The sequence below is a fragment of the Mesocricetus auratus genome, unplaced genomic scaffold, assembly GCF_017639785.1.
Source record: "Mesocricetus auratus isolate SY011 unplaced genomic scaffold, BCM_Maur_2.0 Super-Scaffold_100676, whole genome shotgun sequence".
Taxonomy (NCBI): Eukaryota; Metazoa; Chordata; class Mammalia; order Rodentia; family Cricetidae; genus Mesocricetus; species Mesocricetus auratus.
Genome location: NW_024429266.1, coordinates 86,431,132 through 86,455,173, shown reverse-complemented (window position 1 = coordinate 86,455,173; position 24,042 = coordinate 86,431,132). Strand labels below are relative to the sequence as shown.

Here is a 24,042-nt window from a genome sequence, read left to right as displayed (position 1 = left end):
TGCATGCACACAGACACACACAGAGACACACACACACATGTGCATGCACACAGACACACACATGCATGCACGCCCACACACACACACACACACACACGCACACACGCATGCATGCACCCAGACACACACAGAGACACACACGCACACACTCATGCACACAGACACACACAGACACACGCATACACACACAGACACACACACACAGGCACACATGCACACTGACCTCCACAGGGACTTCAGCCACTATACCCGCAACATACAAACAGTTGCAGATGAACCTCAGAGGCCCTGCAGTTCACAGCTGGGAAAATGGTGTGTGACTCGCTAGGACCAAGATGTCTGTTATTGTTATTATTATTATTATTATTATTATTATATCCTCTATCATCTCATAGATGTGTTCACTTGGTCGGGTGGCAGGGGAGGAGGTACAAATGAAAATATATTTTACAAGTCATGCTACAAAAGAAAAAAAAAGAGAGAAGTCTTTTTCTGATCTCAGGGGCAAAAGAAAAACAGTCCAGATGTTCAGGCATAAAGAAGCCGTCAGTCCCTCTCAGAGGGGTCTGCTGTCCTGATCCCTGGACCCTCATTCCCATGAGGTAAATAACAAGGAGATCCGAGGGCAACTTTCTGAACTGCTTTCTCCTTCTTTCTCCTTGTCTCCTAAGTGATGGACAACCTCAACCGTCTGCCCACGCCTCCTTTGCAACCCAGAGCTCCATCAGCCAGGAGCTATCTCTTTAAGAGAGTGGCCTGACAGTTTGCTTACCAGATTTGTTTGGGTCTCAGTGGGAGGAAAGAAGAAAGATAAAAGTTGATTGGAAAGAGGCAGGGTGGAGGTGGGGTTGCAGAATGCAGAAAAAGAACACTGGAAAAGCTGGTCCAGAGGGAGAATTTATTTTTGCAGCAAGGATTCCAGTTCCCCAGGGACAGTTCCCATTGAGTAAGTTAATCACCACATCATTCGTAGGTTGGGTCGGACACAATTTCCTGAGTCCAACCGAAGGAGACCAGGGCTGTGCTGCCAGCACCCTGATGCTTCAGACAGAGGCAGCTTTGGGGTAGAGAGGACCTGTGTAGGGTGATAACATTGGCGATGGGAGGAAGCCAGGGTTCCCCAGGCATTGCATTGCAGTAGGAGATAAAAGCTCTGCCTTGGGCTCTGTGCATGGGCTTCAGGGCATCCTCGATTGCGCTTTTTTTTGTAGTGGACACCTGTGCACACAGGTCTGCAGGAGCCCTCTGTTGCTGGGGACCGGTAAGACATTGGGGGTTGTGTGTAAGGTCACACCCTGTTCAAGCCTGCAACGTGAGGTGGGTTTCAGGATCTTTTACTTTAGGTCCCGCCAGTGAATCTGTCCCCTGGCGGGGGGACAGGGCACTGTGGTAGGTGACCAGACAGGGAACTGACAGAGTGAGATCTGCCGTTCTGGAGTCTGGAGGCCGTAACTGGTCTGGGTAGACAACAAAGAGGGGTGTGTGAGAGCGGCTTTATAGAGTTCAGAGTCCAAAGACAGCGCTGTTGACCCTGAGCTGGAAACACAGTGACAGCTCCACACCCATCCCCTCTGCTTGCCCAGTTCTTCCTGGATGGATTTTCCCACGCTGGCTCTGTGCAGGTGATCGGGTGAGGGCTAGCAGGCCCACATCACGTTAAGGATGCTATCTAGCTTGGCCCTGGGACAGGCAGAGGTGGCCAGGCCCTTATTAGGGCACAAGTGAGTCGGGGTATTCTTGGGACTTGGGGAGCTGCCGGCTCTCATGTAGCCCTTAGTGGTGGAGAAGACACTGGGTACCCCAGGCTCTTGATGTGGGTGTTAACATCTCTCCTCGTCATACCGCCCCCCCCCCAGTCCTCAAGGCCCCTAGCCCCGGAGTGGGCTGCCTCTGTCTACACTGCCACACCTCACCAGAGAAGGCCCCTATCTAGGGAAAAGTTTCAGCATCACCCACCAGAAACCGGGGTGATGATTCTGCCTCTAGAAACTCAAAAGGGAACACACCACATGCTTGGCTGGAGGGGAGGACAGGAGGGCCTGCTGCTACATTTTTGCCCGTTTTTCAGGAAGCCCGTGCCACGTGCACACCCTCTGTCACTGATCGGGTGTCTGCTTGCCAGGTACAGAGACTGTACAAAAGGCCAAGGGAAGAACCGTCTGTCTGGCCGTAGCCCGGGGAGATAGGAAGACCACACTCAAGATTGACCAACCTCCCAGTGGGCTCTTCATCCAGTTCAAGCCGGAGGGGAGAGGCTTAAAGGGGACAAAGCAGCCAGAGGCAGGCCAAGGGCCTCTGTGTGGGTCACTGCCCTAGGAAGAAAGAGCAATGGCAAAATCTCACTGGTAGAGCCAGAGTCTAAAGACTGAGCCTAAAGACTCGGCACTTCAGGGGCTGAAGCATGAGGATAAGGACTTCAAAGCCAGGCCAGCCTTGACACATGGTTAGCTTGTAGCCAGTCTATACAAGGAGACCCTGCTTTATAAAAAGCAAAACAAAGGGAAAACGCCATTATGGGCCGAACCCAACTCCAAGGGCTCCAGAAATCCCACTGTGCTGGGCAGGAGGCAGGCTAAAGTGTCCTTAGGGTCTCTCCTACCTGCCTGGCTTTTAAGGTGCTTCTGTTAGACTGTCTCTAGCTCCATAAACCAGCCCGTCCGTGTGTGTGTGTGTGTGTGTGTGTGTGTGTGTGTGTGTGTGTGTGTGTGCATGCGCACAGGAGAGCAGGCTACTGGGGGTGGGCGGGAAGGCGGGGGTGGGGGGGTGCGGGGCAGCATCCGTTTGTCTAGATAGACCTCCTGGATGCTTTTAAGGACCTGCAGTTAGATGAGTAAATATTTTCCCTTTCAGATGAAAGGGTGCAATCACACTCACACCCCCTCCCGCTTTTTAATTACTTTAATTAGAAAAGATTGCCTTAATCTTTTACTTATCTGCCCTATTGTGGGAACTGCCAGAAAACGCAGTGCAAGGAAAACAGGTGGAGTTTGACCTTTGCCCTAGGCATCTTGAATTTCTTCTCTGCTGGTAATTAAGAAGAATCAGGGGAAGTTCCTTCCAGAATCTAGGAAACAAAAACACACAGAGAATGGCAGATACAAGGGTGTGTTTGCTACACACACACACACACACACACACACACACACACACACACACACCCTCTCCTACCCACATATGTATCTGAATGGAAAGAAAAAAGGGGCCCTAATATGGCAAACTAGAAAGTTCTATCTAACTTCGGGGGTAGTGTTCCGGACTTCTAGCCTGAGGTGGTTTAATGAGTTTCCCAGGGTGGCCCAAAATGATTAATTAAGCAGACATTCCCCTCCCCGGCCCCCTCCCCAAACAATGGAAACCATAACGGTCTGTTTGGGAGGGAACGACAGGGCCCCTCGACTCCAGAGGCCGTTGAGGAGGTGGTGTAAGAACAAGGAGCCCCAGATAAGGACAATAGCAACGGTCTGTAACAGCCACCGAGGTTCTTATGGCCCAGACAGGGCTGGAAGGTTTTGGTCTGGCTGTTGGGGTGCCCATGCCTCATACTGACCTGGTCCCAGGGCACTCTTGACAAGATGTTGGAGCAGGCAAGGCTGTCTCTGGCCCCCATCCCTCTCAGAAGCCCTACCTGTTACGGTTCCTGGGCTCACTGGTAGACACTAGGAAGGGTACTGGTGTCCACCTGGCTTGGACTGGCATGGCATATGAATGACAGGGACAGAACAAAGGATCAGGGGTTCACCCTTGTCTGGGTATTTGCCCTTTCTAGCTTCTGGAGCCTTCAGAGCTCAGCAGTGACTGTTCAGTGTTAACAGCAAAAGCATCAAATGCTCCCAGGGTGGAGAGAACGGGGTGAGCAGTAGTGGAATTTCCATAGCTTGCTCTGGGAGGCCGGCTGGAAGATGGGCAGTCCTGTGCTTAGGGCAGCTCGCTCCCTGGAGGCCTGATTTCCAGAGGCACCTCAGGGCTCTGCCTCTGTAATTTGGAGGGCTGCTCCTCAGACTACTGTGGGCATTTCACTAGGAAGGTGCCTCAAGATTTCAGCTGGGGTACAGAAGCCCAACTCCTCTTTCCCACAGAGGCTTGGTGTTCCTTCCCTGAGAAGTCGGGCCTGGGCCTCCCTGAGGCAGGAATACAAGCAGAAACACCCAGCTGGGAGCTGCCAGCACACTGGCTTGGGCTCTGTGACTAGGCCTTTGGGAAGGCATAGGAAGCCTAGAGGGATGGGAGGAGTCAAAGGTGAGGAGGGGGCGGAGCCACAGACAGGGTTTTTCTTCAGCCTGTTTCCAGGTGCCTGGGAGGGATCTCCAGCTCCGTGTTTATGCAACTGTCTGTGCTGTGTGTTTCTCTACAGGTGTTTGTCTGTGCCCATGCTCCACCCTCGTGTTTGATCACGCCTGCAGGCGGCGGCCTCTGAACCCAGTCCTGTCCCTCCCAGAAACATGGCTTCAGTCTCTACTTTGTGTGAGCATTCTCACTTCAAGACCTTTACTAAAATAAACCTACTCCAAACACTTTAACAACCTCCACTCCCCCCCCCGTGCTTTTTTGGTCCATGGCACAGGCACTAACACCAGCGGGTCTCCACGGTCAATTTAGGAAGCTTGGGAAAATATTGCTTATAATTAAAAGCCTAAAAGGGCCTCAATTAGGGCAGTGTTAGCCCTGCCAGGCCTGGTCCCAAATCCCACTCGGCAGCATTCCTGTCCTGGCTGGAAAAAGACCTTTGATTTGCACCAAATGTTCAGTGGTCATGCTGGACCTCGTCCTGCTTCTGCTCATCTTGCCAGCTGCCCGGGGAACCAGCCAGGGTGGATCCTAAGGCCTGAGAACCAGGCCAAGACATGGTCTTTGTCAGCATAGGCCCCCCATCTACCAGCCTCCTGAGTTTGCATCTCCACCACAGTTCTAAGCACCTCTTTTTGAAGGGACAAAAACCTCCCCATCCTCAGGAGAGATAGGGGGCTGAGTTCACCCCTAGCACCCCTCCCTGGGCAGAGGCCAGGCCTCCTGGGGGTGAGACACAGGCAGTGCATGCTACAGGGAGGCTGGCATTGAAGGCACAGCAAGCAACACCCAGTTCTCTGTTTTACTCCGACACCCATCTGCATCCGAGCAGCGGCCCCAGCTGCAGCTATAGCGGCCTCAGGGAATGCAGCAGGAGGTCTCCAACTTGCTCCAAAAGGGCTGGCTCGGGCAGGAACAGGATGGGGTGAGTTGCACATTGGCGAAGCACTTGCCCTCTCGTCCTCTGGGACTGCAAATGTACAGTTTAGACAATACAGCTCAGCCACCCTGCTCCTCCCTCGTATCTGTGAGAGGGAAGCCGCTGCGGGCAGAAACACCGGGCAGAGTGCTGCCTTCTCCTGGAGTGAAGGCTCCAAGGGATGCTGACACAGGCAGAGAGGCTGTGAGCTGACCCCAGAGCAGTGCTGCCCCTCCCAGCGCATTGACACGAGCCCACGGCTGTAGCTCCCACAGGTGCACTTAGACACACACACGAGGAAGTTCCCCGCCCTACATGCCTCCACTAGCTCAGAGTCGCCCCAGCCACAGTCACAGACGAGCGGATGTAAGGCGTACAGACCCTGCCACAAACACTCCTGGGCTCTGTAAGGACTCAGGCATTATGCTGGCCTGGCCCCGTCACCTGGCAGAATACACTCAGGCAGTGCCCTGCTCAGCCCAGGGTCCCATGGGTGCACAGTCTCACGCAGGTGCAAAGGACCCTTTAAAAGACAGACCCCCACCCACCCACCCACCCATTTACATCCTCTTTTCCAGATCTCTTTCCCGCTGTTCCTCTGGGACAGGCAGGACTTTTCCTGTCTCCCTCTTCTCTTCTGTCCCCTGTCTCTGTGTCTCCTTACCTCTTTTCTTCCTCCTCGCCCCCTTCCCTTTCTAATAAAACTTCTCACGAAGCTCTGTGTGCCTGGAATGCTTGTCACCCTCACCTGCATGGGATCCACCAAGATCTCCCACCCAAGGTTCCCCTGGAGTATTATTGTAACGGGGCCCCTCCAGGTCCACCCTGTCTTTTGGAGTCCTCCAGCTTAGGTTCCTTCTAATGCCTGTCTGAGTGTGTGTGTGGGATTTGCAGGGTACTGTTTGTCCCTGAACCCACGGGCCACCTCTGTACAAGTGGGACAGAGTTGGAGATGTTCCAGGAAGTAGGCCTAGGTGCCCATCCCTCCCCGGTGGGTATCTGAGGAAGGCTGAGACAGAGCCAGGCCCCAGCAGCTGGAGGAGCTGGGAGCGGCAGGGGAAGGGTTACAAGCTAACTAGAAAAAACAATTACTAACGGGAAAGGCAGTGCATTCCAGCCCTGCTTAGCTGGGTCCGCCAGGGCCAGGGCCGTGGGTGGTTCTTGGATTATGCATTTCCTTGAAAACAAAAAGACAGGCGAGTTCAGGGCAGTTCAGCTGTGCCCTGGATCTCACTCCAGGCCTTTGTTTCCAATCCCCTCAGAGCCCCTCGTGCCTGCACACACGCACACAGAGTCGCCCTGGCCCCACCAGACATCCACTGGGACAGTGACAGCGTTAGTGCCTCCAAAGGCCTGCCAGCAGAGTGGGAAGAAAACCCAGAATGCAGAAGGAGTCAGGGCCTGTGTGTGCAGGGGCCTGGCCCGTTCTGTCTGCAGCCGGGCTATGGGGACCTTTTCTGCCCATTCTCTTACCACAGCTATGTGGAGTCTGTTTTGTGCCAGGCCCAAAGCTCACCCCTGGAGGGGCTCACTACCAGGGAACCCTGCTCTCTGTACTTTCCCTTGGTCACCATAAAGGACAAAACAACCTAAACTTTTTTTTTAAAGAGCCAGTGCACTGTCTTACCAGGGAATGGAGATGCCGGGTAAGCCTGGCAACCTGGGATCCATCTCTGGAACCCGTGAGGAGGTGGAGGAGAGATCCAACTACACGAATCTGTCCTCTGACTGCTGCGTGTATGCTGTGGCATGTGAGCTCTCCCCCCACCCAGAAAATAAACAAAGGAAACAACAACCAAAAGTCACCGCTGGGTTGTGCGTTACAAAGGGCCAGTTGCCTGGAAACAAGGCATTGCCAGAGGACTGCACTGAATGGGACCTCAAAAGGCGTGGCCCATGACAGGCACAGCTATTGCCTGCTTTGTGGATGGGCCATCCCCAGGCATTGAGGCCTCACGGAGAGTTAGCCTTTTGGGGGAGGTTAAAGAAGCCAGGTAGCTGGAGTGTTCAGGACTGAGGCAGAGTGTGACCTTCCAGGAGTTGGGAATGTCGGGTACAGCCCAGGTCTGTGCCTAGAGAGGGGCTAGCCAGGAGGCATGCAGGCTCAGGGCACAGCATACCTAAAGGCACGGAGATAGTTAGAATGAAGATTCCCTGGGCCTGGTCCAGAGGGTGGGGGCAGGGTAGGCCCAGAGAGGAGCATGGGACCATCTCACAGAAGCTATGCTGTGCCTCAGAAACCAGGGGCACACAGGGTAGGCAGTGGGGAGCCTGTCAGACCCCTGAAGGGAAGCCTGAGAAGCTTTACAGCAAAGGCTTGTGGGAGGTAAGACGAGACATGACGTAAGTCAATCAGGCACGGAGGTACAGGCCTATAATTCCAGCTATCAGGGGGGCCTCAAGTTCAAGACCCGTTTGGGCTACAGAGCGAATTCAAGGCTAGTCTGAGCAACTTAGTTGAGATTCTGAATCAAAAAATAAAAAGTGAGACCTAGGATGACAGCTTTGTTGGTAAAGTGTTTCCGGCATAGGAATGAGTATCTGAGTTTAGTCACTGGGCACCCGTATAAAAGCCAGCCATGGTAATCCCATCTCTAGACATATCTGGCCAGCCAGTGAAGCCAAACAAGTAAGCTCCAGGTTCAGCGATAGGCTGTGATTCAAGATAAACAAGCCAATGGGTAATCTGGTGGAGAGTGATTGGTGAAAATGCCTTCTCTTGATCTTTGGCCGCCACACACTCTTGCACATGTACACATATACATACATGCATATACATATAAACTACATGCATATACATGTAGATTTCAAAAAATAAAAAGAGAGCTAGGGAAATAGCTCAGGGGTAGAGCAATTGCCTAGCACACATGAGGTCTTGGATTCCATTTCTAGTATTAAAAAAGAAAGAAAGGAAAAAGATTGAACTGGGTAAAGTAGGAACTGTGAGCCAGGAGGTGGTGGCACACACCTTTAATCCCAGCACTCAGAAGCAGAGTCAGGAGGATCTCTGTGAGTTCTAGGCCAGCCTGGTCTACAGAGAAAGATCTGGGACAGTCAAGGATACGCAGAGAAACCCTATCCCAAAAACCAAAACCAACCAAGTGAAAATAGTTAGGGACTGTGAGAAGATGAAGGGACAGATAGGACAAACTTTAGGGCGAGTAGGGGTGGCTTATGATGACTTGAGAGGATGAGGAGACAAGGTCGATGTCGAGGAGAGACCCTAGAATTATGATATGTTCAACTGAGTGGCAAATGACAGGAATCCAAAGGACGAGGAGGATTTGTCAGCTATGGCTGTGCATCCCATTAGGGATGTGAGCCTGCATCCCATTGGATGTTAGGGATGTGAGCCTGCATCCCATTGGATGTTAGGGATGTGAGCCTGCATCCCATTGGATGTTAGGGATGTGAGCCTGCATCCCATTGGATGTTAGGGATGTGAGCCTGCATCCCATTGGATGTTAGGGATGTGAGCCTGAGCCTGCATCCCATTGGATGTTAGGAATGTGAGCCTGCATCCCATCGGATGTTAGGGATGTGAGCCTGCATCCCACTGGATGTTTGTTAGGAATGGGGGCCTGCATCCCACTGGATGTTTGTTAGGAATGGGGCCTACATCCCACTGGATGTTTGTTAGGGGTGGGCCTGAAGGCAAAGATGTCAGTGCAGGGGTTTTGGAGACATCTTAAATCAGACATTTGTGTGCTGGAGAGAGGAGAGGGTGGAGAGGTAGGGGACTAGTCGGGGTATGGAATGCACCCCTGTTAATTTGAGTTTAGCATGATTCCCAGACTCCCCCACCACGTAGCTGAGGGAGAAAGCAATTAGCCCTTGTCGTCAGAAGTGGGGAGTTTGCACCAAGCCTCAGAAGGGATGGGTTTGTTTGGTTTATGGTGAGGCAGCTTAGACGTCAGAAGCGCAGAAGCAGGGCTGGAGAGCCATCTCAGATCTGAAGAAGGCCAGGCCCCGCCTGGGCTCAGAGACACACTTGGGAGTCCCTAGGAGCAGGCTCCAGCACCCTAGCAGAGCAGCAGCGAGGACAGAGATAGCTCTTTCTCCAGGGACTGTCATTCCAGGGCAGCCGGCCCTTGCTTCTTCCCATGGTGGCATCTCCAGAGGTGAGGGCTAAGTGACAGGGGGAAGAGACTTGAGGCAGACACCACTTCCTGTTCCCCTTCCTTTCATTGTGTTAAGGAGACACTCGTAAGTCCCTGCTGTTGTTTTCCTCTGCCTTTTTTTTCTCTCTCTCTAATACCACACACCAGCTTGTGCAGGCAAAGTGGCCGCCATCCTCAGGAATCTATCACCAACTCTCAGCCCTTTTCTGATAGCGCCTGATAGCATCCAGATAGCCTCCGTTTGCATCCTTCTCAGATCCCAGTGAACACAGAACCCCACCCCACCCCACCCCACCCCACCTTTTGCCAATCCTCCTAATCCCATTCAGTCGCCAGAACCCCCTGAAGAAACTGCAGGGGGCAGGACCATAAAGAATCCAGAGTGAGCAGTCCTGGCTGGTTTATCTCCTTTGAATCTCCTAATGTCTCCCCTAAGGCCATTGGCGCCCTACTAGTAACCTGTTCCGTCCCCCCAGGCCAGCCAGCGTCTCACTTGAGTCCTTGCTCAATATGGCCTCACTTCAGTTGCTGACTTCCCTTTGCACGGTGACTGTGAACCGAGGAGACAGACCCTAGGTTTGATCCTGGCCGGTAAGATTGCCCATCTAGGTAGGATTGGGCCACCTAATGAGACATCTGTGGGGGCCCTGGGGAGGGCCGTTTGGGGGGGTCTGGAGTGCATTAGGTGGTCTGATGTTGAGAGTGAAATGGGCATCACAAGTTTGGCGTGTTCTTGGGTGGAGAGAGGGGAGTCTCAGAGGTCTGAGGAGAAGGGTAAATCCCAGCCCACAAGTGGGTCTGGTCAGGGCGAAAGGGTAGCCAAGGACAGATCCAGGGCTCTGAGCTGCTTTCCTCCCTTCCAGTACAGCAGTCACTATCTTCTCCCTCCCTGCAGCTTAGGAGGAAACTAGACAGGCCCCTGTTTATTCCTCCAGAGTTGCTCTGTCCTCAGGCCAGACCTCCAGGTGTAATGTTCAAGTTTTCTTTGGCTGCCAGGACAAAGAACATCTCGTAACAAAATGGCACCCAGCATGGGACTCGAACCCACGACCCTGAGATTAAGAGTCTCGATGCTACCAGAGGAGTAACACCATGCCCGGCATTACCGGGTAAGCCACAGTCTCGTGGCAATACATAGATTGATAGAAATGGGTTAATAATTAAGACAGAGCTAGCCAGTAAGAAGCCCTAGTCATTGGCCAACAGTTTCATAATTAATACAGCAGCTGTGTGTTTATTTGGGGCTGAAAGGCGGCTGCGGAACCAGGCTGCCAGGACAAAGAACCTCTCGTAGCATCCAGGTGTGCCTTGTTCCAGGCTCCAGGGACAGAGTTCAAAAGGCAGAGTGTTCCACTCCCAACCCAACTGCCACCTCTACAAACTGGAAGGCAGGCACTCTCTGTCCAAAATGAAGTCTGGAGCCCCCTGGCTGGCATCCCCACCAAACTGACTACCAATGCCCACGGACTCCCCAGGCAGTGTCTGGTGCGCAGGAAGGACGGGGTGCAGTTAGCAGGGGTGGGTTTGAGTTGAATCACGCCAGGCTGACGTGTGAGACAGCTTCCCCTTTAGATTCCAGACGTGCCTTTCTTCTCCCTGCCTTGGGCTTCTGTCGAGAACTGCGCTGCTCCCAGAGTCCACCCGTCTTGTGGGGGAGCCAGAGCCATAGCGACAAACTTCTTTGTGTACCCATGTATGCTGTCCCACCAATGCGGAAGGCTCCCTAGAGGAGTTCCCATGCCTCTGCCGCCTCCAGCCCACCAGGTCCTGTGGACCTCCTCTGTGGACTCTTCAAAGTGACCTCTGTCTGGAGACGAGGAGGACAATGTGCCTGTCTGTTTTTCAAATATTTGGAGCCTGCTAAAGACCAACACATTTTTTAAAGTGTGTATAATTTGAGGGCAATTTGATCCATATGTTTCTGATTCCCTTGCACTCAAATCATCAAAATATTGATTTTTAAGAGCCATTTGATGTCTAAGGAACCTTTTTAATAAGCTTTTAAAGCTCTTTAAACCCGGAGCCTGGAGCCGGTGCCAGGGCCCCAGCTGTCCCAGGGCCAGAGCACGCCACCCCCTCCCCCAGGTCAGAGCCGTTTGGACCTGAGTCTCCCTTCTCTTCTGCATGCCCAACCTCTGTCTGACCTCCCTGTCTCTCCCAGAACTATGGGGATGGGGCAGGGGCCGGGTGGTGGTGGTGGTGGTGGTGGTGGTGGTGGTGGTGGTGGTGGTGGTGCAGTGACTCTGCCCCATCTCTTCACAGACCTCTCTCGCGCCCCGCCAATGCAACTTTGAGACATACACCCATAGGGCCAGCCGTGGCCTTTATTTACTTTTGAGACTACATAGCATCTTATTGGAGAATGTGCTGCGATGCTTCCAACCAGCCCTACTGAGGGGTGCTTAGGCATGTCCCGCTGTATACCTCTGTGAGTGTTTCTTATTATATCTTATCGCCGCACCTTTTGGCTACGTTTCTGGAATTGGAAACACGGGGTCAAAGAGGACACACCTTCATGTCTCTTTATCCACAGCGGCTTTTGTCCCTGCCACCCCACCGCACCCCCAAGAGATTGTACCAGTTTCTCCTTCCACAGGTCTCCCAAGCCCTTAGCAGGCACTCAGCGGGGAAGGGGTCTCCGCATGCTTCTTCGTTTTAATCCACAATGTCTCCCTCCTTCCCTTCTCTTGTCCATCTGGCTAACCCTGGCCCACACCTCGGGGTGTGGTGTGGGTTTCGCCGGCGCTGGCGCCCCTTCCCATTCCTGCCGTTTGTCTTTCCTGCAGAGACTCCAGCTCCAAGAAGGCAGAGACGGGCTTAATCTGACTCTGGCGAGGCCTGGGGTGCTGCGGATGGCCGTGAACCACCGCTAAATGGGGAGGAAGAGAGGGCAGCATCCTGTATCCATTAGGGATGAGTGCGAATGGACCCTTGTCGCCCACAGAGGGCACATCTGTGCCCTTGAGGGTAAAGAAAGGGATGTGGAGGTTCAAAGCATAAGCCCTCTGGAGGAGCCCTGAAATTTAAAGATGACCGTGTCACCGTGACGCCTCTGTGACCTTGCTGGTAGGTATGATTGCTCTGGTGGGAAAGTCCTATGGCTACCAACCACAGATAGCCATGCCATTCACCGATGCTCATGTGACCTGCTTTGATTTGTTCCTTTGCCTTTCTCCTTAGATCTTCAACCAGGGGACACTGTGCCTTCCTCCATGGCTCTCTACCGGGCCCAGGGCCTTGGGACAGAAGCAAGGGTCCATCTTCCAGCATGGAAACCTGAATAGCTATGATTCCCACAGGTGACGGGAAGGGTCCCCCCATGGCTCTGCCTTAGAGAAACCCATTCCCGGACACGTAGCCCTCCATTCCTGTCACCACCTGGAGAATGGTGATAGTTACAGATTGCATATCCTCCAGAAGTGTCTCGTAACCTGGAACTCCAAGAGGAAGAATGCCCCCAGGCTCTAAATGGTTTGAACTCTCCTTGGGTCCTGCTTCAAGTCTAATCTATTGACGCCAAGCCCCTAGATGACTAGCATGGTGCAAGCCCAGGCTGGGGCCTCTGTGCAGACAATACCCTAAAAAGACCATTGCTGGGTCTCAGGGTGAGAAGTTGGTTGGGGTGCTAGGCTTTGAAGAACACAACAGTCTGACCCCATTGCACCCACCCAGAACACACCCACGCCTCACACTTTAGTCACCCGAGACACTTCCTGTCCTCATGGGTCATTATGGGAGGGACTCTACAGCTGTACCAAAAATGGAACTGTTCTGGTTGTGTGTCTGCATGTATGTATGTGTTCATGTACACTCGGTTGTGTGCATGCACATATTTGTCTGTGTGTGTGCAATGGCATTTAGAAGTTCCTAGAGTACGATCACCAGATAGCGTGCTCCTCCTGAGTTTCCCACCGCTCTTACACAGGGTTAGGCATACAGCTGTTCTGCAGTAAACACAGGGGTGCATGAGAATGAATGAACCACAAACCGTCCTACCTCACCTCTGCCAGGCTGCATTCTCTGGGAAGAGGGTTAGCATGGAGTCTGGGAGTTGCACTCTTGCAATATCCCAGCTGTGTCTAGCATGGGTGGGTCTTTGTCACCCCGTTTCTCATCGCTCATTACCGCATAGAGGATGGATCAGACCAAATGAATAGTTTTCTTTTTCCCTTCAACGCCAGAGACAGGCTGGTCTTGACCCCCCCCCCCCATGGCCTGTTCCTCACTGCGGCCTGCTCAGTCCCTCCACCTGCATAGCTTCACAGACTTCTGGGGTCCCCAATGCATGTGTGGGACCTCCTTCCTCCTAGGGTTCAGGGCTGTTTTGTCAAAATTCTCCAGGAACAGAGGAAAAGCACAGTGGCTTTTGCTAAAGCCCAGTGGGCAGGTCTCTGTGAGGACAGGGATTAAGTTTGTCTCTGTTGATCTATCCTCCAGTCCAGGCTGTCTGGGAACGGGCCTCGGGGTCTCTGGAGTTGATCTACCAGCATCTGTTTCTATTACCATGGCATTACCCGGGTGCCACGTTTAGCCTTCCCTCTGGGGGTACCTTTGCAAAGCAGAACAGAGCCAAAAAGAACAAAGCAAATACCGGTCCAGGCTGATGCTAAGTAAGTCAGCCTTTCTCCCAGCAGACACAATGTGCAGAGGACAAGAGAACCCTCTGACTCCAGGGCTGGGCGCCCCCACCAGGCTGCTCCACAGCAGACCTGGAAGATCATGCTGAACAGTGTACAGGGGATCAGTCGCAAGCCGCCCAGCCTCCCGCCCTCCCAGCCCTGGAGCCTGTCAGGGTTTGATGAGCCGACAGTGATGGATGCATGGGTTGATCTTCAGAGGATTATCTGGATTTAGAGGAGTTACTTAGGGGTCAATAAGTCTGGGAGTACCAAGGCTAATTCCCTGCAGCAGAGGTGGGCCAGGGGACTCTGTTTGTGAGTGACCCTTCTCTCTTAGAACTGTTTGACACCTGGGACACCCGATGGCTCTCAACAGAGTCTTACTCTAGACTCCAAAATATCTGCTTTGGATTTCTGGATACCATTTCTTTTGAACACCACAGAAGCAAGAACCCTAGTAATTTTTTCTTTCTATTTTAGATATACATTGGTGTTTATGCTTTCATGTGTGTCTGTGTGGATCCCCTGGAGTCACAGACAGTTGTGAGCTGACATGCTGGTGTTGAGAATCAGACCCTGGCCTTCTGAAGAGCAATCAGTACTCTTAACCACTGAGCCATCTTTCCAACCCCAGAATCCCAATCTTATGTAGAGAGTAGTGATGCTTTGTTAAGCAGTTTATGTGATATTTGTGCAAATTTTTACCTCCTTATATTCTAAAACAGAAGAAATACTAATGCTTCCATGTTCTGACAGAACAACATTTTATTTAAAAATATAAGTCAAGCTGGATATGGTGGCACATACCTTTAATCCCAATTCTCAGGAGGCAGAAGAAGACAAATCTCTGAATTTGAGGCCAGTCTGTTTTACATAATGAGTTCTTGGACAACCAAGCTTACACAGAGAGATCCTGTCTCAACACACACACACACACACACACACACACACACACACACACACACACACACGCACGCACGTACGCACGCACGCACGCACGCACGCACACACACATACAGCATTCATCACCAGTCAAAGATTTGGAATTGTTAAGGGACTGACAAAAATGTTTGAAATACAACTGACCTGTAGGTTGAGTACCTCAAAGTATTTGGGGGATATCTTCTTCTAACAAGGTATACCCTGGCATCCAAGGTGATAGCCCTAGAGCTAGGTAGCTAGAGAGAACTCCAGAAGGGAGTTTATCTTACTGCTCCAAGGTCAAGGGAAGAACTTTGGACCAGATTGAAGCTCATATAAAAGTTCCAGCAACCTTGAATAGAGAATATCATTTGTTCTTTCTCCATTGCCTCAAATTTAGGAGTTAGGTGGACAGAAGACACTCCGAGCAGGCCTCAGTGTCTCGTGGAGTGACCGTGTCAGTAAAGGAAACAAGCCAGTCACTAGGGCAGCAACTGGGACTTTCCTAGTAGAAAATATGAAGCTGAATGGTCGTTTTATGGTTTTCAACAACAACAACAAAAATAAAAATAAAACCATCTTCAGCAAATCTGAAAATAAACATGCAAACAAAAGCAAAAGTAAGAGATTATGGTCAGGTCCCGCCACAGAGGACAACTGTGTATAATGCAGTGGAGGTTTGCAGCTGGCCTTGAAGCCTTCCATCCATGCCCCACCACCTTGGCTGTTTTGGCAAGACCGTGCTGTTGGCTGGTGAGGTGAATTCAAGAGCATTAGCTTCCAGCCTCTTCAGTAAACAAGGCTCACCGGCCCACAGAATCAGCCTCATTTTTAGGACTCCCTGTCAGTGCTTCACACCAAGGCGGCAGAGTTCAGCGTTAGGAAGAGAGCACAAGGACCGCAACGCCCAAACTATTGAAAATCTGGCCCTTTGGTAACCCCAGGTCTAAGGTGTCTCTGGAGGGGCGATTTCAGTCCTACTAAAAGTACTCACAAAATAAATACTTGCGATTCTAGACTGCTCTTTGTGGAACTTTGTTGTTCTGTGAGATATGTATTTAAAAAAAAAGACTCATGTTGTAGAGCTGGGGAAAGGGTTTGCTCAGTCAGTAAAACGCCTGCTGTGCAAATGTGAGGCTTTGAGTTCAGATTCCCCAGAACCTACCTAAAAGGTCAGGCAAGGCAATGCATGCCTGTAATCCCAGCACTGGGAAGGCAGATGGTAGAGGGAAAGATTGGCAACACCTACCTCAAGCTGCCACATGCCAGGTACAGACAAGAACACACACATCTCAACACACATACCGATAAACACTCAAATAAATAAAAGAATAATGTTGCGATGACAACCTATAGAATCAGGCATTCTGCCTGGGGGAGTGTGAGCTCTGGTGAAGCTTTTCCTGAAGTTTCTGCCTCCTTCCTGCTTCCTGGCCGTCTCCACTGCAGTCCTCAGCAAGACAGGTGTTCGTTTGCACGTCTGTCTTCTGTGGTGGCGTGCATAGGAATGGCCCCCACAGGCTCATAGATTTCAATGCTTGGTCATCAGGTAGTGGCACTGGCTTGGAAGGATTAGGAGGTGTGGCCTTGTTGGGGAGGTGTGGCCTTGGTGGAGGAAGTGTGTCACTGGAGGTGGGCTTTGAAGTTTCAGAAGCTCAAGCCAGTCACGCTTTCTCTCTCCCTGCGGTCTGCAGATCTGAATCCGGATGTAGATCTCTCAGCTCCTTCTGAAGCACCGCGTCTGTCTGCATGCTGCAATGCTTCCCGCCGTGATGACGGTGGGCTAAAGCTCTGAAACTGTGAGCCAGCCCCAGTTAAATGTTTTCCATTGTGAGAGTGGCCATGCTCGTGGTGTCTCTTCACAGCAGTAGAACACCCCCAAACCAGCTCTTAGGAGCACAACAAACACCAGGATGGAGGGACACTTGTAGTATTTTCAGATGGTGATCCACAACATAAGTACATCTTCTGAAGGTCACCAAGATTAGCAAAGCTTTACTTTGTCATTCTCTGTGACTGGCTTTGACCACAGCCTTATTTACTGTTCCTGAATTGTTTATGTAACAATTCCGTGACTGCCCCTCCTCCCATTGGCAAGCACAGAGCATGATAAAGCAGAAGTCAGACGGTGGCACACATTTGTATCCCTAGCACTCTGGAGGGTCCTCCCGAGTCAGGAGGATTTAGAGTTGGAGGCCAGCCTGGTCAACACAGTAAGACCCTGTCTTAAAAAAATAGAAATAAGGGCTGGAGAGGTGGCTCAGCGGTTAAGAACACTGGCTGCTCTTCCAGAGGTCCTGAGTTCAATTCCCAGCAACCACATAGTGGCTCACAACCATCTGTAATGAGATCTGGTGCCCTCTTCTGGCCTTCAGGCAGAACATTGTATACATAATAACTTAAAAAAAAACGAACAAACAAAAAAGAGGAAAAACAAAGTTGTCATTAGATGAATCACATCTAAACTGTGGCAACCCCTTGCTGGGGAAGAAGATTAAACTCACAGTTGGTTTTTTCTTCTTCCCTGCCTTCCTCTGTGATACTAAGAATAAAGACAAGGCTTCCACATGCTGGGCAAGCACTCTACCACTAAGCTACGTCTCCAGCACCATCAATTTTTACCTAGCATTCTTTCGGGGGAAACAACTTTCTCCTCCTCCTTCTTCTTCCTCCTCCTCCTCCTCCTCCTTCTTTCTTCTCCTCATCCTTTTCCTTGTCTTCCTCCTCTTCCCTTCTCCTCCTCTTTCTCCTCCTCCTCTTTCTTTTTCTTTCTTCCTAGTTCTGAGGATGGAACCCAGGACCTCGTACATGCCGAGCAAGCACCTACCACTGAGCTGTATCCCAACCCTCTTTTCACCTTTTGATTTTGAGATAAGAGTCTCTCACTTACTTAGGCTGACTCTGACTGGAATGCGTTCCGTAGATCTGGCAAACCTCGCACTTGGGATCCCCCTGCCTCAGTCTCATAAGTAACTGGGACTGTAGGCCTGGACCATCAGGCCTAACTTGAAGCTGGCTATTTCTTTTTTGTTTTACTTTGCTTTTTGAGACAGGGTGTTAGTACGCAGCCCTGGCTGTCCTGAAACTCACTATATAGACCAGGCTACCCCTTGATCCTGTGTCCTCCTGCATCTGCCTACTGAATGCTAGCATCATGGGCAGGCAGGTTCTACTTCGCCCGTGAGACTGGTGATTTCTCAAGGTGGTGTTCAAAGCATAAAAAATGGCACACGAGTCATGGGGCATTCTACCCTTGCTCTGCTTCCCCTCCTCCATCCTTCTATACAGTCAGCTGTCAGTCACTGGGCCCAGTGGTATAGAGGACTGATCTCTGCATATTTCTGTCCCAGACACTATCCAGCCTCCTGCCGTTGGAACCCTAGCTGTGTTTTCATCATTGTTTCCCCTTGCCAGAGGTAGAAATTAATGTGCCTGCCTGGAATGTAGAGGCTAGAAAGGATCAGAACCAAGACCTACTGATGGGGGAGGTCCTTCTGTATGTGTGTGTATAATACATATATATCTGTACATATATATGTATATATATTTCTCTTACTGGTTGATGAATAAGACACCGTTTGGCTAATGAGACAGGAAGATAGGTGGGACAAGGAGACAAGGAGAATTCTGGGGAAGGTAGGCAGAGGAAGACCACTAAACAGTTGTCATGTAAGGACTGGGAAGAAAGGATTCACCAGGTGTTCTCTGGTAAGATAATACCACGTGGAAATATATAGATTAATAGAAATGGGTTAATAATTAAGACAGAGCTAGCCAATAAGAAGCCCTAGCCATCGGTCAACAGATTAATAATTAATATAGCATCTGTGTGTTTATTTGGGGCTGAAGTGGCCGCAGGACCTTGGGACAAGAAATCTTCCAGTTACAGCCTGGGGCTGAGAGCCCATCGCCTCTCTGCAAAGGTGGCCCGGGGCCATGGCAGCCCTCACTCCCAATAACACTCGTTCCAGTTGGCCTCCAAGTAGCCAAGTGGCATATCCCCAGCGTTAGACCCAGAAGCCACACCCTTCACAGAGACCTCTGCCCACTTCTCTGCCTTGCTGGAGGTGGCAGTTTGAAGGTAAAGCCATGCCAACAACCACCAATCCTGTGAAGGCAGCACAAATGAAAACCAAGCCGTGATGAGGCACTAAGTGACTAAATAAAAGCACCGCTAATACCAAGTGTCTGCAGGAATCTGGGGCATCTAGAGCTCTTCCATACTGCTGAGACATAGATTAGTATAACTGCCTTAGAAACCGCCTACCTTTATCTACCAAAACTACATAGATTCCTTCCCTGTTGATGTTAGTCCATTCCCAACACAGACACCCACAAAATTGTGCCTATTCCAAATGTTCATGGAGGCGCCATTTGTCACAGCTAAGAACTAGGAAAAAATTTTTTTCAAATGCCCATCAGAGTGAAACAGAGAAATTGTGATATGTTCATAAAGTGAAGTATTATACAACAGTAAGAATGAAGGGAACACAGCTCATACAGGGATATGGAAGGGTCTCACCCACACAGTTTTGAACAAACAATTCCGGGCAAGACTATAGCATGTGGTTCCGTTTGTGTAACGCACCCTGCAGCCAAAACGGTTGTGTTCAAGGTAATGGTTCCCCTAGGCAGAGATACAAGGGCTGGAAGGACCCAAGAAAGGGGCTTCTGGGGCTCTGGCAATGCCCTGCTTCTTGAGCTGGATGCGAGATGCAGACGCATTCCTTCTATGAAACTTAATTCAACTACATACACTCTTATAATTTGTGCATGCTATATTAAAAAATAATAAAAGTTTTGAAAATACGGAGGCATGTAGCCAGTCACTTCTTTCCATTCTACCCCGTCCTTACCCAGTAAACTTCATTTTTTAAGGGAAATGAGTTACAGATGCTGAGGGCTGTGTCTGCAATGCCTCCAAGAGGAGAGGAGCTCGTTCCCAGCATTCCCAGATCCAGGAACCACACCCTCTTCTCAGAGGCCTCTTGCCCATTTCTCTTACTTAGGGGAGGCAGAGGTGAGAAGATAAAAACCATGTAACGACTGAGAATCCTACAGAAGGGGCTCGCTGGTCCCTGGGATGGTCTCTGACTGGATCGTTTCCTCTGGAGACGCACACACACTGCTGTTGGACTTGCACCATAAAGACGACAGGATGTGAACCACAGGACTTTAGCAGGGGATCCCAGGGAGGAGTGTGACCACGTTCCTTGTGTTTTGCTCCTATTATAAACAAAAAACACTTCTGAGCAAGCCCTCTCTGGCTTCCATTGACTCATTGGTCAGAGGCGTCTCTTCCTAGTCTAGTCACTGAGAAAGACTAGGAGATCACCATCAGGGACGAAGGGATGCTGGAGAGCCAATCAGGGAAGGCAGGGAGGGAGTGTGCGTTCCTTCGTGCTTTGCTAGCCAGATAACGGGAACCTCAGTTCTTCAACCCTTACTCTCCTTTCTGGACAGTAAGGTGCTTAGAATATACCCTTTGGGGTCCCGGGGGTAACTCAGGGGGACTGAGAATCCCAATACCTCTCAGTATTACCCAGAGTTATTGAGGTCATCTCAGCTGCTGCTGCTGACACTCCTGCGGGGTAAACCGTTCCCATCTCCAGACTATACCTGGAGGAAATCTGGACCCCTGAGCAGGCAGCCACCAAGTGCCTGGCCACTGCCTCCTCACTGAGTAGAAGTCCAGGCTGGGACCCAGGCCAGGCGCCTCCCCCACTCCCTGGAGGCAGGCGGCTGCTAATGGCTCTTCCCACAAACTGGTTCATTAAAGATTTGTTCTGTGGAGGTTGCAATCAAAATAAACAGACGGCCTGAAAGCCAGGGAACTAAAAACCAATTAAGAAGGAATAGAGATGGAAGGGGGTTGGGGGTAGGCGGAAAAAGAGGCCTGGGCCTTCCAAAGACTCAGTTCCCATGGCAGCCAGCTTCCAAAATAGTCTGGGAATGAAAAATAATGAAAACCACCGGGGAGAGCAAAGCCGTCCTGGCAAGAGAGTCCCGACCTCGGGATTGGCTAAATCCCCCTGCCCACAGCTCCCAGAGGGCACCTGGTGACCTGGTGACCCGCCTCACCCCCACTCAATCTCCTTCTTTCCCAACGTTGGAAATAGTGTTGCCCCTAGGAAGGACCCTCTTGCCTGGGTTCCAGTGCGAGGAAGCCACACTCCACATCCACCTTGTGAGTGGCAGGAGACACTAGAGAAATGCAAAGGACCAGGGATGTGGTCTGTCTGAGCTCCAACGCCCAGGACACCAGGGACGGAACAGGAAAGGGCCCTAGCCTGGCTGCCAAAGTCCTCCTGAAAGAAATGCCATTCAACCTGAGAGCTGAGGTCTGAGTAGGGGCTAGCCCAGAGACAATCAGAAGTCCTCTACAGGAGGGAACAGCATAACAAAGGTCCTAGGAGGAGGAGCGTGGGATAAAGAAAACCTAAGCCGTCCGTCAAGCGTGGCGGTTTATGCTTGTAAACCCAACAGGGTTTAGGGAAAGAGGGTAATGTATTCCAGGCTAGCCTGGGCTACATAGTGAGAGCCTGGCTTAACACGTAAATAAATAAAAAGGCAAAATGACAACAAGAAAGCCAAAACCACCAAGCCACAAGTTCAGTGGGGCTAACAAAAGTTGACCTGAGCATGCTCTGTGTCAAGCTTCAGGCTTTCTTAGCACTGAGGGGCCAGAGCTCCAGGAGGCGCAGTCAACGAGCCAGGAGCCCCACATTGACCGATGGACCAGCTGTATCCCTTTGTGCGGAGCCAGACTTTCTGGGGGATCCCCAGCTCCCCACCCCTTTTCTCACCCTTGTGATGGGGAACTCTATCATGAGAGAGTTCCAGCAGTTTCTCTGAGATTCACTTCCGCTCCGGGTCCTGTGTCATCACTGTGGCAACAGGAAAGCTGAGATCCTAGTGAGTCCACTTGTAGATGCCAAAAGGGAACAATCTGCCGAAACGAAGTTCACCTTTTCACACCCTCCCCTGCCAACATTCTGGTCCACAGGACTGAGGACACCATGGTGCATTGTTCTCATACCTACAATCCCTGCACGGGGTCGGGGGGGGGGGGAGAGCACCTGAGGTAGGAGTTCCTGCTGCTAGTTGGAGGCCAGCCTGAGCTATCGAAAGAGTTCAAAGCTAGTGTGAGCTACAGAGGAAGACCATGTCTGAAAACCAAAACCAGAAACAAAACACAAAAAAGAAAAAAAGAGCACCAAGGTTGACATCCACCATAATAAGATCAGCAGCCCCGTCAGAGAGACCCAGCTCCCAAGCGAGTGATGGAGCAGAGGGCCTCTGCAGGACTAGCTCAGGGCATCTATAGGAGTGTAGGCTGTGCTGGGTTGGAGCAGTGAGGGCTGCAGAGGCTGTGTGAGGGCTGCAGTGCTCAGCTGATGGGAGCTGTTCTCAGGGACGCAGCTATTGTCCCCCAATTCAGAGTCCCCTGAAAGCTACTGGGCAGAACAAAGGGTATATGGGCCAAAATGTACTGGCCTGGGAGTCCAGAAACAAGCTGGCCACTGGTCCTGTCCCCAGGCAGAACAGAACTACAGTAGGGTTGTCGTTTGTTTTACTTTCTACTTAATTAATTTCTAGGGAGAGAGATACCACAGTGCCCTTGTGGAGGACGGAGGGCAGCTCGTAGGAGTTGGGTCTCTCCTTCCATCACGTGGCTCCGGGAATTGAACCCAGACCATCAGGCTTGGTGGCAGGGGCCTTCACTCAGTAGTGAGAGGTCACACAGCTTCTAGATGGTAGGGCTAGGCAGACAGACTCACCAAGGAAATCCGGCCACAAAACCTACTTTGTGTGACCTCATGCCGACAACCCTTGGTGCCTCAGTCCCCTTGGCAGGGAGTGACGTGTAACAACACCGTGTAGCCACCAACACCCAGGACAAACCGAACACCCACTACAACCTCTTCCCCTAGGGCTCAGTTTCCTTACCCGGGGCCATCTTGGGTTAAGTGAACAAAACCCTGAAAACAGAAAGGCTGCAGATGTGTGATATCTGGTTGGAGAAGATGCCAGAAGCTTCTAGTTCCTTTGTCCTCTGCTTTCCTCTCAGCACTTCCCTCGCCTGCTGAGCCTCACTTTCTGGGTGGCCACCCAAATGAAGAACACTGTGGAGGCCTGCTGACTCTCCAGAGGGCCTGGGAAACCGAGATGACAGTGATGGCGTGTGCGTGCGTGCGTGCGTGCGTGCGTGCGTGCGTGCGTGTGTGTGTGTGTGTGTGTGTGTGTGTGTGTGTGTGTGTAGGAGGGGATGACTTTTGAGAAGGGGTGTTTTGTTTTGATTTTTGAGGCGAGGCCTCACTTTGTATTTTAGGCTCCTCTGAGACTCACTATGCGGCACAGGGTAGTCTCAAAGTTGTAGCAATCCTCCTGCTTCAGCCTTCCAAGTGTTCCACTGACAGGATAGACACACCACGCCCAGCCCAGAAATCAAGACTGTGGTTCCTCTTGTGTCACCCCTCTCCCCCTTACAGCTGAAGGACATGTGGGCCACAAGGGGGGACTTAACCTAGAACCACTCGGTTGGCGAGTACCTGGGTTCCCCAGGGTGTTCTCACACCAAGGACATCGCTTCTGTCCCTGTCCCCAGTCACCAGCAGGATGACTTTCAGGCCTCGGGACCTGTCTAGGACCACTGTGAGGAACATTCTGGGACCTGAGTGCAGCTAAAATGTCAGGGCCATCCTGGGGTATGATGAGAGTAGGGAGACATGTCAAACCATGGCCAGCTTTGTTGGTCACCAAGGACCACCTGGAATTAGTGGGCAAGGCACTCAGGGGCAGCCATACTCAGGAGGAGGGAACTCTCAACCCCAAGGAGGTGACACTCGATGGCGGTGAGTTTGTGTGTAAGCTTGGACGCCTTCTCTGACATCCTCCGTTCCTGCTTACCTCCCTGAGATCTGGGACAGGAAGAAGACCTGTTTGATCTCACAGGCTGCAGGGAGATTCCGAAGATGACTGACAAGCATCTGAAGCCTGCAAACCTGTCCTCATTAGTCATTAATACACTCATTATTTGTTTGTGCTTCCAAGCAACAGGTCTGCTGTTCAGGTTAAACCTCTTCCCTCTCCTCAGTCCTAGACAGAGCTCTCGGTATGAATCTTGTCTGTTCCCAGACCCAGAAGCCAATCCAAGCCCTGGTCAGAGCAATATATT

At 51.4% G+C, this 24,042-nt stretch overlaps 2 long non-coding RNA genes across 2 annotated transcripts; both read right to left on the bottom strand.

The window, feature by feature from the left end:
* Positions 1-879: 879 nt before the first annotated feature.
* On the bottom strand, positions 880-2,654 carry LOC121136874. The gene is made up of 2 exons (XR_005874048.1): positions 2,213-2,654; positions 880-1,305 (listed from the first exon to the last, which is right to left on the bottom strand). It is a non-coding gene; the product is annotated as an uncharacterized LOC121136874 (long non-coding RNA).
* A 229-nt stretch (positions 2,655-2,883) lies between these two features.
* On the bottom strand, positions 2,884-7,003 carry LOC121136847. Its single transcript, XR_005874006.1, has 2 exons — positions 6,831-7,003; positions 2,884-3,064 (listed from the first exon to the last, which is right to left on the bottom strand). It is a non-coding gene; the product is annotated as an uncharacterized LOC121136847 (long non-coding RNA).
* Between the last annotated feature and the right edge of the window lie 17,039 nt (positions 7,004-24,042).